Consider the following 19440-nt stretch of genomic DNA (forward strand, 5'->3'; position numbering starts at 1 on the left):
TTTGTGTCTTACCCCTATAATTAAAAACAACGTGCAAACTGTATTTTAATATGATATTTGAATATGTCATATCGAATGACGCTCGTGCATTTATTAGGCCTTTAACGTTAATAGCTTCTGGAAACAAAGTTTGCAAAGAGGCTTTCACGGTAATGAGGTATTGAGCATTTTACTAATTTAATTTCATAAAAAAATCAAACAATTATAAATAATGTCTTATTTACCCCACTTATGAAAAAATGACAATGCACAAGTTTCACAGTTCATTTTATGAAACAGCAAACTACAACAAAGGCTGTAGCCTACACCTCACAGAGATAGTTTTTTAGCACGTCACATAGGCCTACAGATTAATAAATAAGTAAATAAATAATTATTAAGTTCAACCATACTCAAAATGTAATATGTCTAAACAATGGAATAATATAGACTGTGGTTGACTTGTTGTAAACAATAAGTGGGCTGACTGCCTATTTGTTCCATCTGGAGTTTGGAGTGATGCGTAACTGTAGGCGTATTTGATTAATATTTAATCGAAAAAAATATCACTTTAAAACAACCTCTGTGATAAAGCCGTGAGCGAACTTGCTTGGTGAGTGCTAATAAGATTTCTTTTTTAACCCTTTTTGCCAATCAATTCATTAGGAAACAATGCAGGTGAGCATAATGAAAGTGTTGTCCCAATAAAGTGCATCGATGGACAGCTGGGCAGCGGCCGGCTGATTGACTTTGCCTTGACATCTGGGAGGCCCGCTGGCCCCTGGCACGCGTATAGGCTGATGTCGCCATTTACATGCAAATTTAAGGAGATCATGAGGGCCTCGCCCCGTAAATTCACACAAAAAAAGAAGACGTTACCCTCAATACGGAGGAGGCTCGTCCCGTCGAGACGGGAGGTCTTCCAAGTCACCGTGTACATTTGTACTGGGAGCCACTCGTCCCGAGGAGTTTGCTTTTATATCAATGGTCAGGCCTAAATCTGTAGGGGTTCATTCAATGTGGTCTCTGAATAGAAGAATGAGATAACAGCCCCCCCCCCGTGTCATCAACCGGGCATTTAAACGAGCATTCAGCCTGGCTCAATGCGGCCCAGATGTAGAGATGAGGCAAAGAGTTTACACTTTTTTCCCTGCTTGTCACCCACCACTTACCTCCAGCGTGCAGTTGAGAGACAAGCTTTTTTTTTTTTTAAATTTATGAGAAATAATAAATTGTGACTAAGATCCTCTAAATCCACGCCCGTGCAAAGTTTCCATGCACGAAACCACTAAAACAAACGGGGATCAACATTTTCTTTTATTTTGATGCTAACATTTCACCTAATGATGGAGAGCGCATTTTCCACGGTGTAAGCCCACCACGCAGATGATCCCACAGAATGAGCTGAGACGGATTCAGGCTCCGCGCCTCAGTGTGTGGAGCAGCTGACTCCCTCTCCACGTCCAGATGGCTCCTGCACACAGATTTGCATTCATTTTCCTCTAATATCTTCTGAAATAGCGGGGCAGCTGCATTTGTTGTCAAATACGGTTTAAAACTCCCTTTCAGGACAGCATCGTTACCTACGTGACGGGTGTGGGGATCCATTTTCCTTCTCCAGTCAACAGTATCAGATCTAAGAGGATTTGTCTCAAAGTCTCCTAATTTGATAATCAGATTTAAATCGCCTTGGTGCGTGTAATCAGGGGTTAAGTTCTAATAAGCGACTTGAAAGTGTGCACCAAAAAAAAAGCAGAGTGAGTTCTGTGCAAAAAAGATATTTGCAATCTCGGTAGAACAGACAAAAACATTTACAACATGCGTCTCGGTTTGTTTCATCTAAGAGAAAAAAAAGATACAATTTTTACAAAGGGCCCCCTTAGAGTTTTTCCTGATATTTTTTTTTCCACAAATTGAAACTTGGATTTCTCTTCAATAACAATAATAATAAAACAAATACACATCCACACCCTCATTTTGTGACTGGGCAATTTGGCAATAGATTGTGTAGAGGTGAAAGCAACAGCTTATAATTCACTTATCTTTGGCAGCAGCTATTAACCCTCAGCACCAGCTAGATAGATTGCTCAGGATATAGCACACATCTCTCTTCCTCGCACCCTCCCCTCTCACCCTCCATCCTCTCCTACTTTTCACCACTAATGAACCGAATTGCTTGCTTGCCCCTCTCGGACAGAGTCGGACATGTAGGCAGTTGGCCCTTTAAAAATGATTAAGATGTTTCTGATTATTACAGATTTTTTTTTTACAGGATGTGCATGAAATAAAGAAGACACAGAACCATGGATTTCCTGAAGTTTGTTTAATGTCATGAGACACGGTGGCTCTGATTTTTAGCCCATAAAAAGAGGTCAGAAGATCTGACTTTAGCTTCTGTAAATGGCACAGCGATGGGATTGATTTGTTTTCACATGGATGCTATAGGAAACTGATTTTCAAACTTTTTTCACATGTTATGTTTACCATAATACATAAAGAAATCCTCCGCTCTCCGATATAGGCTATGGCTACACAGTCAATCAATTGAAAGTCAATCATCTGTTGTTAAACATTCTCAATGAAAAGTAAATGTAAATTAATAGATTTATAATCATGTCTGATTCTCTGAAATCAGCGTTAGATTAATGGCATTTTAATTAGGCTACGATGAAATAACCCGCAGCGTAGAGTTAAAAATGCACAATTGAAATATAACATTAAGTTCTGTGAGGAAACATGATCTGCCATTTGTGAAATATGATTTATGGCCTGTATTTACACAGCTATTGAGATGCTTCCGATACATTAGTGAACAAACAATCGCATCAAGTCAATTTGTAATAGTGATAACAAATTTAATCGAATAATTATGTCAAATACTATTAATTTTAATCCAATATAATAAACTAATCACGGAAATTGCAATCATTAGGCCACCTAAAAAATAATAAGCAATGAATTTTTTATTTTTATTTATTTAATTTTTCTCATTATGTGTGATGGTTACACCCGGTTGAATTTTCCATATCATTAAAAAAATCAAACTCACCACATATAGGGCCTAAGCAAGAGGAAAAGTGGAGCGAAAGAGTGTTCTCAGCCTGCTGCACTATAGGGCTGTACCCGTACAGAGGAGCGCCACTGCTTGACAGGAACCGTCAGAGCTCCATATTTGGGCAAAACCACGCCCCTTCAGCGTCATATTCTGACAGCGCCTCTCCCGTGGGTTTAGAGTTTTGGCTCCCGGGAAAGATTTCAGTCCTCGGGGAAAGAGGGCTTAGTTTTGCATGTTCCCATCCATCCTGCACGACGCGAAAGGGCCCCTTATCCACCTCTCCTGTGTACTAGGAACACCTCCACTGGTGATCAGCCTTTGCCTGTGTTTGTCTTGTGGAGAAGCAGCAGCACCTTTTCAGGAGTGGGTTTTTTATTCAACAAGAAGTCCTGAAGGTTTTGGATGCGGTGCTTCAGGGATGTGGGCACTTTGAGAGCAGCATCACCCACAAACACAAACAACTGCCATCGATTTTTCTGTGAATAGCACAAAAAAACAAAACAAAGAGGAACAATAGCAACACAAAAAATCTTGTCTATTGAACAATTCACTTTTCCAGTCTGTGGATACCGCTCTAACTAAGTACGGCACTTTGAGATTTGTTCACATCGGACGGACTGAAGAGGGAGGCAAGACCTGTGGACCGGGTTTTCCCTCGCAAGTCTGAATCGGCTCTCACTATTATCCCGTGATAAAAACCCTAAAGGATAACACGCTTGGACGTTTATTTCCCTAATTTCGCAGGAGGCTCTTTTCACGCAAATTGTCCTAAATGTTTGGAATTCAGGAAACTATACCGCGGGGTGGGACGACGATGAAGGAGGAACCGCTCGGTGGACTGAACTCGGTCCGCTCCTGGATGCACACAGCTGGGGTGGTGGATGCAAACACAGCCGCCCAAAGGTACGCATGCCAAAAGCATCTGATTTTTCTCACGCATTCCCTCCTCATCATATCGACCCCTCAATCCCCTGAATACTCTGTATCAATTACGGTCTCCCAATAAATGCCCCCCCTTCGGCTTTCCCTTCTTTCATTACATCAGATTACCCATTATTGTGACAAATCAAGAAATCTCCCCCGTACTCAAGCGTGCTTCTGCATCTCCAATGTTTCCATCAGCTTCTCCATCATCTAGTATCCCCGGTGTCCGGTGCTTAACCGAGATGGTCTCTTGTTTTCTCCCCGCAGTGGTGTCGGCTTGGCACGGGCACATTATGAAAAGCAGCCCCCTTCCAACCTCAGAAAATCCAATTTTTTCCATTTCGTCCTGGCGCTGTATGACAGGCAGGGTCAGCCCGTGGAGATCGAAAGGACAGCTTTTGTGGACTTTGTGGAGAAAGAAAAAGTAAGCGGTGTATTTTAGAAAATTCGTGCACCCCTGTACATAATCAGCACATGTATCGAAATTATGTTCTCTGAAATGGCAATGGGTTACTAAGGGGAAGTCACGTGTAATATTGATTTTTTTTTTTTTAACTCAATTCGTTGATGACAGAGAGTCGTTTTAACAACTAAAGCTATTTCTCTTCTTTTGCACAGAAACTATACATATTTTTTGTCAACACAGACATGTGGTGGTGATAATGGACAGTTGTTCTGTTGATGCTGATTTTCACAAACTGTTGTCTTCTGCAGGAACCAACCAGTGAAAAAACTAACAATGGGATTCATTACAAACTACAGTTATTGTACAGCAATGGTGAGTTAAACTGTCTTTAATATTTTGCAAACCCATTCAAATATATCAAACATGAGTTTGCCTGTCTGCATAAAGCCACATAAAGCCTCCTAGCCCAATAATGACGATAACAATAATACTAATAAAAGCAGTCTGATAATTGTATTGACGTACTCACTGTCTGAACTATTTATATATTTTTCATTGCAAGTTCTTAAACTTTTTTTTGAAGGACTTTCTTTTTTAAATTTTATTTATTGCCCACAATTCCTCAAAACTCACAAGTGGTCTCCTTTTTCTCTCCCCAGGCGTCAGAACAGAACAGGATCTTTACATACGGTTAATCGATTCCATGACGAAGCAGGTAAGCTGCTGTTACACTTGTTTCTACGCACACAGTGCAAACCCTGCTCACATCCATGGTTCACTTGTGCAAAACCTTAACACGCCGTGCAAATCGTCACCCCTGAGATGCATGCACCACACGGTTTAAAAAAAAAATAAAACCTGCTTGCAAAATGGAAGTTGTGGCACAAAATAAAATCAAATTACCGGTGTAACAAGAAGAGACAGCTTCCATTTTAACTGTTTACGTTTGGCCATACAGTATCATATTGCAAGACTCTTAAGTCAATTTAGTTAGGCTTCTTGGTAGGCTCACATTAAAATTTAAACACTACGTCTGCTCCATATGATCTGATTTGACTTTCCTGCAAAGAGTCAGAGGTGACGTTCTAAACATATATTTAAAAAAAATGCATCAAGTATTATATTTATAAATATGAATACTAATATTTTTGCTGAGGTGCTTTTCACTTATCTTCTTCACAAACATTTAAGTGACTTTTAACCCAGAGAGCATCGCACGAAATGTTATTATTAATTCTGTTTGCTCATTTGAAGCCAACGCAAAGATTTGTAAAGCTAATTATAATTTGGGGAGTAAAATCAGACATCCTTATTTCAGCTCTCTACCTCGTGTTTTGTTATGAAATAGAGGGTTTAGGTAGAGCCTTCTGAATAGAGCCGTGGAGCCTGAGCCACTGGTCACAGACAACATTCCTGTGCGAATGATCCGAGTCAATGACGCAGAACAAGCAATTTATGGATTTCTGTTTCTACAACAGCGACATAAATCAAACCAATATAGATAATCGCCCGTTTCCTAGAATAAAAAAAGAAAAAGAAAGAAAATATATCAGGTCAAGTAGGACAGCTTTAAAAAGCGAGCGAGTGATGCGACCTGGTTCAGATATGTCACTTTTTCAAAGTCACTCTCTCATATTGGCCTCACGCGTGCCAGAAAAATAAAATCATAAAAATCATCAACTCCTTTAAAACATTAAATAAATATCACGAAATGTATTTGATTGCATTTCTGTTATTTTGTTTTAAGTAATTTGTCAATAATGTGGTGTTTTGCTTGCGTTTACACTTGGTGCCTTTTCAATACGAGGGAGTGAAGTGTCTATCCTTAGAAATGGAAGAAGGAGGGAGGGATCGAGGGAGGGAGAGAAGAGCGGCAGAACTGATAGCTCCACGCCATCTGTTTCAGCCAATGCTCAAAAATTACTCAACCGTACCGCCAGACACCGCTTTTTATCCACAGAAAGATCATTGTTAGCGGCTCAAAATAAACAACAGATTGCCCATTAACACTTTCCCCCAAATATCCCCAGATTATAAGCATATTGATGACACTTCTATTGGATCTCTCCTTATGAAAATCTCTCTGTCTTTCTCTCTTTCTCTGTCTGTCTCTCTGAGCCACAGGATATTATCTAGATTAATAAAAAAAAAAACACAATATATTATTATTATCACCGTAATCATTAACATTCATTTTATAATTAGATGTGTTATTATTACTGCACTAGACATACTGTTGGTATTATTATTATTAGTCATAGTTATTTTTTATTTAGGTAGATGCTATTGATGTTTATATGAATTATTATAATTTATAACACTGGGATATTGCTGTGATCATCTTAAACATATTTCTTACTTAGCCTTTGCACTCTTCTAATATATTCTGTTGTCCCAAGATCATGTGTATTCATGCCCTGATTTATTTAATTGTGTGCAAAAATAGCTGATATGTTAGTCTAATTATTTGTGAATGTATGTGAATTAATATGTGTTTAAGACATGACTGTGTTTTCAATTTATTTCCATCTCATTTCCTTTCAAAGGCCATAATTTATGAGGGCCAAGACAAGAATCCAGAAATGTGCAGAGTTCTTCTTACCCATGAAATTATGTGCAGGTAAGCAATTTTCTTTTATTTTTTTTTTGCTCTGTCCATTTTGCAGATCCAGGCAAAAAGTAATTCAGTCCCCTTCAATAAGTTTTGACACTCATGATGTGATGCAGCAATCCACACTGTCCTGTGGTCCTTCAGCAACCACAGAGAGAGAACGCTGCTGTCATTTCTAACTTTGATATGATGTGATTCAACTTTGATGTGAATATGAATATGACAGTGAGAATGAATTGACTGTCTTTTTCAGTGAAGGGAAATTGAATGTATAATACACAGTCAGTGACACAGAACATAAGTTATGTTTTTAATTTTTAGCTTATTTATTTTTATATTCTAAGAATTGTATGTCATCATTTAAGGCTGCCAGAGACAATGTGTTTTCTGTTAAGTTATGCATAGACGTTGCATGCCATGTATCAGTTTTTTTTCTTCTTCTTTTTAGCACAGAGTCGGTTCTCAGTTGATCCCACCTGTCAACAATGATCAGCGAGCCTTTTAGCGTCATTTAACCACATAAATCTCAACCTCTCATATTGCGCTGCTATTCAGCGGTGTCATTGATACTAACAGGAAAAATGTCTTTTGTTGTTATTGTTGAGCTCAGCATGAGCTTTGTGAACATTGAATTTGGATACTGTCGGTTAACCTCTCCTTTGTTGCACCGGTGCATTGTTCAAGTTACTGGTTGAGAGCAAGTGCAGCATGAGAGCTGAGAATGATTTGTCTTTTTCCATGCATAAACTCATCACTCACGCTCAATTTATACATGCATCCATCACTTATTTGTGACACGTTGAATATGCTCGTGCTCTAGAGGTAATATTTTTTTTTGTCAAGAGGAAGTGCGTTTTGCTGCTGAATAAAGAACTATTATCAGATAAGAAGATATACATAATAAGAACAGTTGTAATAAGAATAATCTTTTGATATCTTATCTTATTCTTTAGGCATGTAATACATATAGTTTTTGAATTATATTTTTGCTCTAATACACTGCAGCGCCTTAGCTATAAAAACATATCTTTATTACTGCTGCTAGAAAGTCATGTAAATCAGACATATTTAAATAACGTATGGTTGACTGACAGTAGCTTTGCACAAAATCTTTGTTTTTCGTTCTGCACCATATGGCATAAATCAATCTTATTCACAAATGTTTATATGTTTTCATTTCAAATGGAAGCTAGGATGATGTATTTGTTTATTTTTGCAGTTTTGATTCAAGTCTCAATCAAAGAAGTGAAAGGCGGCTAGCTATAGGCTTAGGGGGGGGGGAGATGGCTGAAACATGTGGTGGAAGATAGATTAGTGCTTTTGAGGCCATAATTGATAAATGCCCTGCAGAAATATTGGTTGAGGGTGGCACCTTGCATCTCCCTCAGAAATAGCAGCTTGGCAATTAGAGGTAAACAAAAGCTGAAGCTGTGAAAAGTGACTCCCCTGCCTCCTGGCCCAATCCCCACTCCCCTCCCCTCCAACACTAAGCCAAACAACACAACATGTTGTTTTCCCCATTTTTATCAGCCATCAGCATCAATGGAATGGATAGATTGAGTGAAGGAAATCTCATGGCATCCCCCTCCCCCCAATATCAAAACCACTCCAAGGCACTTAATAAATGTATGTGGTTTTGTGTGCATTATTTATTTATTTTTATTTATTTAGCAAAGTATTGCTTGTTCTGAAACACACTGTCTATGTTCCAACAGCCGATGCTGTGACAAGAAAAGCTGTGGAAACAGGAACGAGACTCCATCAGACCCTGTGATCATTGACAGGTAGGCTGTGTCCAGCTTCTTCTGTGTTTGTGAACGGGGAACGAGTAAGTAAATTAGTGAGTGCCTGAGTGACTAAATGGATGAGTGACTGAGAGGATGAGCAGGCACATGGATGAGCTTGTGAACAAATGAGTTCCCTCCCGGTGTGCCAAACGGCCCAGTTGGGCTGACTTGCATCTTATAGCCTACAGTGTGGGAACTGTGGGTGATTCTGTGAGTGGCTGAGGGGCGTCTTTCCCAGGTACCTGTGCACCGAGGGGCGGTCACCACCTGGATAGGGTTTGTTCAATCACAGGTGGTTCAATCACTTGAGGATCATGCTGGGAATACACCTAATTAGCTTAGGCAACTTCACATTTATTTGGCTGGCTTCCCTTCTTTGTTTGCGACAGTGATGCTTACACTGTCAATAGTTGTTTTTCATTGACTGTTTCCTGCTCTCAAGTTAGCTGTGAGCTAGATGCCATTAAAGTTTTGTTTTAGAAGGGATAAAGATTTTATGTCTGCTGTTTTGTTCTGCACCTTCAGGGAAGTTACATCTGCCACATTTATATTACCTTCATCACCTTCTAAAGAGAGAGAATAAATGGTCTTCTTTCAGGTATTGACATTTTTCTCACACTTTAAAAACTATATGTCCTGGTCAGTGTGAATATGTTTAGGTAGTTTAGTGTGTGTATGTGCATGGTGGATATAGGGGTGAGGTAGGGGGTGTAGTTTGAGCGTCGATCTCAATGTAACTCTCACCACGTAGTAGGGAGAGACAGCAATGCTAATGTTTGACTAGCCGGAATCACTGTTTGCTTAGTGGAGAATGCCTGGTATCTGACAGAGGGGACAACTCTCTTATTAGTAATCAAATAGGGCTGAGCAGTTGTTGCTGCCACTCCACTCCAGCGGCTTCTCATGCATCAGGAAGTAGGAGCTGGCTGCCCTGGGAGCCTGGATGGATTACCAGAGCTACTGCTGTCTGAACTCAAATTCACACAGACACACGTAGATACACACACTCACACACAGACTAGGACACAAACACAACACACGAGCGTGACCATCCTCATACGCATGCATGCAGCTTGTATGTTGTTTATGCTTTTATGCTTGACAGTCACAGTGCATATGAGAAAAATTACGGAGGTTTTTTTGCTGTATCTGGGACCAAGCAGACCGCTTAATTTATTAGTCAAGTGCATTTGTAAGTGAAGGGACGTACATTAACATATAACTTGAGACGTCTACTTTGCTTAATTTCCGCTACTTTCATGTTTGCTTTGTGTTGCTCTGCTGCCTTTTACTGCTTAGAGTTTCGCACACCATTGTTCTTCAATCTGCTGGACAAAACATGTAACATAAGTACAATAAGCAAAATGAATGCATGGTGAATTAAAGTCAAGAAAGAGGGGTGGGAAAAAAAGAACAGGGAAAAAAGAAGCGGATGGATATTGTAAGCTCAACTGGCTCAGGGAGGGCTCGGATTTTCATTGTGACGAGTCTGAATAGGAGTAGAGTATCCCTTTCCTTGCACAATGAGCGGCTCTGTTGAAACACAAAAGCATATGTTCCTCATTAGACCCTCCCATTGTCTCCATGTCGTAACTATGAGCCCGTCAGCTCACCCCAACAGACCCACACAGGTTCCCAGTGACTGAGGGAGAGGGGTGCTTGTGAAAGGTTGCAGGGTTTAGTAAGAGTTACGGACATGGCCAGAGCACACTGTAGGCTTGCTACGCAAGACTATTTACCACAATTACTTGACTTTTCCCGTTGTGCATATGGGTAAGCTTTTAGTTAAAGCCTCCATGTTTTACAGCCATTTCTGTTACATCTGTCATTTTCTCATGCACATCATTACAGGCACCTGTGTTGCGGTCGCTGCTGGCAGAAACTGATTATTTCCAATTGAGTAGAACATAGTTGAGTGACATAAACCTAGAGGAGAGGTTTGATTGTTGAATCAGGCATGTCTCATCTGTCTACGATTACAGTATTAAAACCAGCTAGCACTGCCACATTTCCTAGAGAAACAGTAGCATGGCCGAACCTTAAGAAACAGATTTGGAGTGAATCATTGATGGCGTTCATTCGCTGTAACATTTTCCCAGATGGTAAGAGGGGAAAGCGCACACAGCTAGCTGGCATCTAGCAAGACATTAACTGGCGTTCCCATGGATCTGGCATATCCAACGGAGTTTGGGAAACTTATCATTCCAAATGTGTCCTATTTTCCTGCGGTCAAGCCAGACATCTGTTTACCCTATTTTCTCTCAGAGTTTTGATACAGATTTTCACTCAGATATTTGAAGAGGAAGGATTCTCTTAAAAAAAAAGGTTGGTTAGATATAGGCCCAACAGCTGTCACAAAGTTTCAGCGCTGCTTGGTCTTTAAATATTTCAGCACTTACATTTGATGCCCTTGCATTATTCATACTTCTTTTTGGATGAAGAAAGGTCCTATTTTTGTTGCATTTGGGTGGGTTTATATGTGTCATATCAAACATCGTTTGGGAAAGTCAGTACATATTCAGTTCTACAAAAAAAGTCTATTGTGTTTCAATAGTGCGCGTGTACTTTTTCAAGAAAAAAAAAAACATTTCAAAGTCAGTTGGTGCTTACATTAAATACGAAAAACAGTAAATTTATTTTGTGACTAATTGAAGCACTTTTGCTATGACCGCATTGCTTTGCAGTTCGGTATAATCATCTCTCCCCTTTATAAATCCAGCAGTGCTACAGATGTCACATTTATAAGTTAATGGTGCCTTAAAGTAAGTGGGGGTGTAGGTTTATGCAGTCGGTAATTTGAGTCTTTAGAATTATAGTGATGAGGTACCCAATATCTGATTAGATGGTTTTCCCATTTACAGTGCATGTAGTGTATAGCCAAACATAACTCAATTTGCGATGACTCTCCTGGTCTGGTATCTGTCTTCACTCTCTTGCATATTGACTTTGTCTTCTCTTGTGTGAAAGATTAGATACATTGTTCAGGCTTACACATGGATTTTGTAATAAGACAGCACATGTTGTTGAAAGAGGATAGAAAATGACTCATTCTGCGTGTCAGGGTTCAAAGGTCACATTTTACTCTGAGAACCCAGAGCAATTTATGCAAGTAGAATCGAGACCAAAAGAGAGAGAATGCGTTATCAATGTGTATTCTACCCATATATGAATTTTAAATTTAATGTATGTTGATACAGTTTAACATCTTGTGTCAATTTACGCTGCCATTCACAAACGGACTCTGGACCAGATCTTAACATGTCAGCTCCATTTATTCCAGTGGCTACGGCACTCCCTTTCACTTCCTGTCACAAAGGTCAAAGAGCACTGACCTTTGGAGTGCAGCCCAGCCACTGAATTATTCATGACATTGACTTGTTTTTTCCCTTATTTCTCCCCCTTGTCTTTTTTTTTTGGTCAGCACACATGGTTGTGCTGTGGGAGGCTTTTATTCATTTAGCTCATTTATAAAGGCCTCACCGCACCTGTTCGTGTGTTAATGCGATTAAATTTTGGCCTAATGTAAATTTTGCTTAGCTTTCTGTTATGTCCCTCATTAGTGAGCCTGTATTTTCTAAATGACTTTGCCTTATCGTTTATTTGTGGAACACCTACGAGGTCATTTCCCAGAGTGCACTTGACTTGTTGTCAAGTTGTTTACCAGAAACAAAAGACCCGCAGCCTTAGAACGTCTCACATGTGGTTCCCTCGGCCTTCTAAGAAACAAATCGGAAAATTTGTGTGCTCCCATCTGGTTTTTGCAAAACCGTGATTACCTCCAAAAGCTGAACAAATGCCAGTATTTATAAGGTCAGCCCTTTATGTGGAAATGTGATGTAAATGAGAATCAGCGAAAGGGGACATTAAACAAAATTAAATTCATTGTCTCCTTTAATGTCATTTACATTTTTGGCTAAGCCCTGGACTGTCAAAGAGGATTTCTAAAACCATTTTAATTGCACATCAGCATTGGAAAAGAGGGTGTGTTTTCCCTGAGTGGCGGTCTTGATAACCTGCAAAGAGAAGTCTGTTTATGAAGTACCTAAATGACATGTTTTCACTGCATCTGTAGAGAGGCAATTAAGATGGCACTCGGTAGGTAGTGTTAATCTAGCATTGTGCTCCCACCATCCATAATGAAAGTGATGCAGTGGATGGGGTCACTTTTGTTGTGATAGAGTTGATTGCTGCAGGTGTTCCTTCTGGATTTTTTACATTATACCACTCAGCCATGGGACCTGCACTGCAATGTTTTTTTAGGCTTCCACAGCAAGTCATTTAAAGCTGTTAACTTGTATAGGAAATGCTCACTATGTTTACACACACACACACACACACACATGCAAACACCTGCACACCTTGGCTTAACAATATATCCATCTCAGCGTTTTATTTATGGTTGTGTTTGGTGTAATTCATGTGACAGATGTGAATTTTTGACGCCCATTGAGAAATTGGAGAATAAACTGCTCACCCCAGTCAACGTGATGTTTGAGTCAAGCCTTTCTCCTCCCGAGCCAGAGTAGGAAGAGCAGGAAGTGTTGAGAGCGAAAGCTGTACTTGGCAGCTTTCCTTTGGCTTGCACTTGCTGAAAAATGAAACCCAGACCCTCTCTGCAGCCCCAGAGCCAGAACCTCCTTCCCAGTGCTCCAACATCTAGGATTGGGTAATACTGTTCACTAAGCAAAACATTACCTCAAATTATTCTCGACCTGTTTTCTATTCCCTCCTCCCTCATGTCGGTTTTATCGCAGTTTGTAAATGTCAAGACACGTACAAAGACGCACAGTATAAATGATATTTTCCAAATTATGCTCACATGTTTGGGTTCACATGAGTGGCGGCTGAATGTAACGTGGTGCCTGACGTTCCCAAGGGAGACCCACCTCACTAGGGTAGGATTCCCAAGTGGCATCAGCTAATGGCAAGACTTGACAACAGCAGAGAAGCCGGGGGTGTTGTGTTTTACTAGCGCTGAGCTGGGGTGATGACTTTAACATGTGTGCAGAGAAAGACTGAGATGTTTGTGTGGTGTGTGTTAGGTGTGTGTGTGTGTGTGTGTGTGTGTGCGTGTGTTATGTGTGTGTCTCTGCGCGTGCACACGCTTGCATGCATGTGTGTGTGTGTGTGTGTGTGTGTGTGTGTGTGTGTGTGTGTGTGTATGCTGTGCTAAAGAGAGAGGTGTGCAGTACGAAAGAGTGGCGCGGGCCAACAGAGCGACGGATTCGGCTCCAGCTTGACGGCAGTGAAAGACGAAACATGGTTCCACATGTGTTGAGAAAGAGCAGTCCATCTGTCCATGGAGACAACCCCTCCCCCCCTTTACCACCCCCTTCTCTTTCCTTCTCCTCTTCTCCTTCTCTTGCTCTCCTCTCCCCCCACTCTTTACTCCCCTGGTTCACTGCTGACAGAAACAAGGCCAGAGCTGGGGTGATGGGATGAATGCTGGGCCAAGAGCAACACTGGACGTTGCATATATTTACAGTACACACACACACACACACACACACACACACACACACACACACACACACACACACACACACACACACACACACACGGTGAAGAGAAATCCGAAAAGGTTATAAAAGATAGAAAGAAGTATTTGGTGGATATGTTGTTAAAGTTTACTATCTTCAGTTGCATTGACTGTCTCGGTTTAGCGCTGCGTTAATGTGATTTAAATCTGGGTGTGGAGCAATGGAAGTGATTTATTTTGATATTATGAAAGAAAACATCATCAAAATCTATTAAGATTTATTCACTGCTGCCTGACACACTGCTGCAATAAGCCACCATGGTGAAAATCTTACATTATTGAAATTAAATCTGAAGTAAAAAAAAAAAAACATGGCACTCTTTCTCAAATATTTAGCAGCTCTCCTTTATAATTAAACTTTGTAGCTGCTTTGAAGACGTTTGGTTTCCTAAAGCATTAATGACACAAGAGCTTTGTCAAACAGCTCCTGATTCTGTGACTCACTTTTAGGTCACTCAGACCAGTGTTTTTTTTTTAGCCATTTTTTTCTTTTGAAAAAGAGTCTCCTTTCTTTCTCTTGGCATGTTCTCACTCCCATTCAATCCTTATTAGGTTTCCCCTAATTGTCAAACAAACTGTTGGGTCAACCTCAGTCGTATCTGGCCGTAAAACAGCACATTAGGCCCTGGTGAGGGATATATGTGGTATTTCATCGGAGACGGAGTAATGCTGGGGTTTTATGGTTAAGTACCAGTTCACGCCCACGCCATTTGTTTCGCATTAGAGTGGAGGTTTTGTAAATCAGATCAATATGTTCGCTGAGATGTGATTCCTTGTCGGGATCTCCCGAGTCGTTCTTTCCTCAAGTATTTTTCTTAGGGGACTGGTTGTCGATGCACACTCCTCCGCTCCCCCTCCCATCCTTTTCTTTTTCCCTACCTCTGTCAGTCCCTCCCTCCATCTCCACCTCAATCTATTTCCATTTTCTGAATGTAGCAATTTGTAGTGTGACACAGGCAAGATTAGGATGGGAAGCAGTCTGAAGATTTCATCGGACATGGTCCTGCTCCCGCTGGTGTGAGGTCACAGGACAAAGATGGGGAATTCAGGGATAGGGTCATCAGTTACCTCGGGGAAACGAGCTGGTCCGCTGGCTGCTCTGTTGGCCCCAGGGGTGCCTGGGATGTATCGGAGGAGAAGCCCCGGAGAAAGAGCCCTGAACCAGTGTCATTTATTAAAAGTGACAAGTTATTTCTAACTATAGCTCTGTTTTTATTGTTTTACAATGCTGTCATTTGGAACAGGGCCCCTCTCTTCAGGAATCACAAACAAGTGATGAATGAACGAGGTGACCTGCTTTTTAAACACACATGCTCGATGCACTTTGGCCACACATGTGTGCTGTTAAATTATATCATGTATTTTGTTGCGGTGCTTAAATTAAACAAATGTGCAGGTTTAATAAAGATTGACTGTATGATAAGTGCAATGAAAATATTTCACCATTCACCAGTTTTCTCCAGGACATTTGTTCAGTAAATTAATAACAGCTAACAGTATGAATCTCAAACTGACCTCTGCGTAATCAGTACCAGAAGTTCCACAGAACATGACCACACTGTGGTGTGTGTGTGTGCATATAGTGTTTGACTTGAGTTTCTTTATTAAAAAGAATACAACATTCATGCTAATAATGGAGTATGTATTCAATGTTTGACCAGCGCTCCTCATTTAGGGTCACTAAGGTACTCGGCTACCCCTCTTTTTTTTTTACTGCCTGCCCCAACTGCGTTAATGATATATGACAGAAATTTCCTTGAGCTGGTTCAGTGGCAAGAAAGGTCCTGGCTAGTCTATATCAATCCATCTGACTTATGTTCCCATGTCTTGAATTACCGCTTGATGGAAACCTGCTGCGGGCTTCTTTTGCCAATTGAAATCAGATCTCCTCCACAGCCTGGTGTGATATTGATCCATATTCAGCACCCAGGCAGCCGATCGATCAGTATTGATTTACAATAAAAAACACTCCTCTGCTTGTTCAGCACTGCGATCGATACTTTAAAGCAAAGAGGGGAAAATATTTAAAAAGAAGAAACACGGGATATTGCTTTTTCCATGCGGTGACCAGCTGGAATATATAAAAATGTGAGGAGATGTTTTATTTTCATTAGTGGAGTTTGAGTTTAAGTGACCAAACCTTGACCACACCGGCAACCAGCAACCATGTCTACAGTGAACAATGAGCCTCTCCCGCCATGTGAGCCAAACCAATAAAAATGGTTTAACGGGATGACACTTCTATAAGGACTCATTTATTGAAGGAGGTGTGTCTGTTTCTGAATTAGTGGCACATCTGCACTGCAATGGGGAGTGCTAAAACTGTCATATCAAATCTATCTGAAAATTGAAACGGAATGCTAAAAGTGGTGGATCAAGCCCGAGCACTTTAGCTTGATTTCGGCGTGTTAACAGGATGACATGATTTCCTGTGGTTTTGATATTAATTTGTCTCATTCTCCACCCCGCCCGCAAATGCACACACATATGCCGGGGCTCTACCTCCCACACGGCCATCATTAGGGCCCGGTACAATGTTGAACACATTGGAACAGACTAAGGCAACCCACTCAGCTCCAGTCCAGATCCACTTTTCTCCCTGTCACATCTTAGTCCTAATCTCTCGGACTTCCTCCCCTCTGCCAAATAACCGTTCCCATCCAGCAGGTCCCAGCGTTGGCTCGGGCTGCCAACATCTGAAAGTTATTATCCCCAATCTCTGACATCCAGGAGTTTACAGTTATATAATGATGGGGAAAACCACATGTCCCCAGAGGCAGAGAACATTTTTGAGATGCCTCCCCATCTGTTTTGGGGGAGCTGCCCATTTTGGGCCAAACTCAGAATGGCAGGCAGATTTTTTTTTGTAATTTTTATTTTCTACCACTGGAACAGGCCAGTCTGGGAATCATTATATGGGGTGATAAAGCAAATCCAATTGGGTCAGGTTCCCCTCCACACAGTGCTGGTGGCACCAGCTCTCCCTGCCTCACTGCTTGTCCCTGACTGTGTAAGTGGTGGTTGTTTGTTTGTCCTAGAGAGGCTAGGCTGTGGGACTAATGCAAGCCCGGGGGCCAGCCAGGTCGGAGGCGATGGTAAACCCGAGCTGCCTGGTGCAGCAGTGCTCCCTCGCTGCTGGCTCGGCCTTGTTTGGACTGCAGCTCCGGTTTGCTTTCTTAGAGGGAAGCTGAGCCTCCGTAATCATTGAGCCTTTCGCTCGGGTGGGGAGCACAGCAGAGACCAGAGGGAGTGATGACATAGGTCCGCAGAGGCCTGGCCCGGTCCACCCCTGCTGCTCTTAGCATATTTATTTTCTCTTCTCATTGTATGGTTTAAGTCACACCATATTATGTTCGGACCTTATGCACGTGCATAGGCACTCAGATGTGATGAGGTGCATGGCGTAAAGCTGTAGGCTTTGTTTTTACTAATAATGCCGGGGATTAGTGACTTGCTGACCTCAGTGTAATCTTTATTAGTCTGTTAACCATATACTCTAGTTATGAAGCAGCCCTAACTGATGTGAGAGCAGTGACACAGACGTGCAGTTGAACACAACACAAAAATGGGGAAACTAACCAAATTACATGCATTATTAAATCAATATATAACAGATTATGTTATGTGTAGATTCATCTATGTTTCTGCTAAAGTGTTTCCACTTAATCTTACAGATTTAGATATTTACGACCTCCATCTTGCCCCCTGGACACTCCTCAAAAATGTTTTATTCAACATCACCACTCTCTTCTGTTTTGTTACGTTATTGAAATGGGTTGTCGATTCGAATAGAGTCAACCTGGTGGGCCAATCTCATTGTAGCCAGTGGAGAGTGAAAGCCATCTCTGCAGCATAACCTCACCAGAACACACACAGAGATTGGACGAGGGGGGCAGTGAGAGCGAGAGTGCCTTCTCCAGATGGAGATCCCAGATATGGGGGAAAATGTCCGGGCCATTTTCCAGGGTTTCCATAATGGGAATCTACCCCTTGCTTGCTTATTAAGTTGTGCACACAAGGAGGAGTGAGGAGCGAGATGGAGAGGAGAGGAGATAAGGGCAGGCGAGGCGAGAGATGGACAACCTGCACGCCATCACCTCTCTGTTGTAAGTGTCAAGCAGACCCTGTCGGAGAAATCACAGGTCATGTGGATAGATGATTGTCAAAGCACCACATTGATATAAGGGCTTTTTTTTCTTTCTTTGAGCCGCGGAGGTGAATGATAAGATTTGTTTTTGTTTTCTGTTGGAGAGGGAAAAAGTATGACGTTCAGGTCATGAAGGTGGACTCGCGGGTCAAAGGGTCACAGCCTTTTTGGTACCTGAGCAACCTCACATGGCTAAGCCATTTCTCAGGCTCCTTGAAATGATTGTGGGGTGCGGAGGGGAGGGAGTAGGTTGAAGGGGTGGGCAGGAGAGTGATCTATCAGCGACAGCGGCAGACATGCAGACAGAATGGCAGCTACTGCAGCTAAACAGAGTGAGACAGATAGGCAGAAGTCTCTCATACGTAACACCAGGAGCTTTAAGACGACAGCACTGAGTGTTATGGATGCTTGACATTGACCTCTTATACAGACATGGAGTATTTATCAAGGTTGTAGGACAATAGTGTATTTGTTTGTAAATGATTTAGTTCACTGGGTGAGATGCTACTTTCCTCACATAACAATTGCTACTTTTGTAAGAAAAGAACAATCAGTTTTTTATTCTCCCTTTTGTGCGTCTTGTTAGCTGTTTTTGACAAGACTTAGAATTTAGGTGATCATGTTTTGAAGACTGTCAGTTCTATCAATTTGAATCTACTTTAAAAAGAGAAGAGGAAAAAAGCTCTGAAGCTTACATTTCTCTCGAAGAGGAATATTTGTGTACAGATAGGCCTGTCATTCTGTGAAACAACATTCATGATTCTTTTATTGGTGCTCAGCCATCACCCCCTCTCTTCCTCTGTGGAAAAAAGGGCTAGTCTACAAAGTGGCTTTTTGCCGTTTGAGAGAAGTAAACTTCATCAGGTCGACGGCGAGGTGTGCTTCACATGTCACTCAGTCGAGCTCCCTCCTAATGAAATGCTGCATACAGATTTCTGCCTGCGGGCTCAGGGGGATAAGACCGTGGTAACAGAATGAAACAAACCCCTTCC

The 19440-nt window shown here is 41.4% G+C and overlaps 1 pseudogene across 1 annotated transcript in view; it reads left to right on the forward strand.

The window, feature by feature from the left end:
• The first annotated feature begins 3252 nt into the window (after positions 1-3252).
• LOC144532199 (transcription factor COE3-like) overlaps positions 3253-19440 on the forward strand; it is a 67275-nt pseudogene continuing 51087 nt past the window's right edge. Inside the window, exons 1-6 of the transcript XR_013503316.1 lie at positions 3253-3937; positions 4226-4382; positions 4673-4736; positions 5024-5079; positions 6911-6984; positions 8691-8759. The product of XR_013503316.1 is annotated as a transcription factor COE3-like (transcript). The remainder of the gene's footprint in view (positions 3938-4225; positions 4383-4672; positions 4737-5023; positions 5080-6910; positions 6985-8690; positions 8760-19440) is intronic.

The sequence above is a fragment of the Sander vitreus genome, chromosome 17, assembly GCF_031162955.1.
Source record: "Sander vitreus isolate 19-12246 chromosome 17, sanVit1, whole genome shotgun sequence".
Classification (NCBI taxonomy): domain Eukaryota; kingdom Metazoa; phylum Chordata; class Actinopteri; order Perciformes; family Percidae; genus Sander; species Sander vitreus.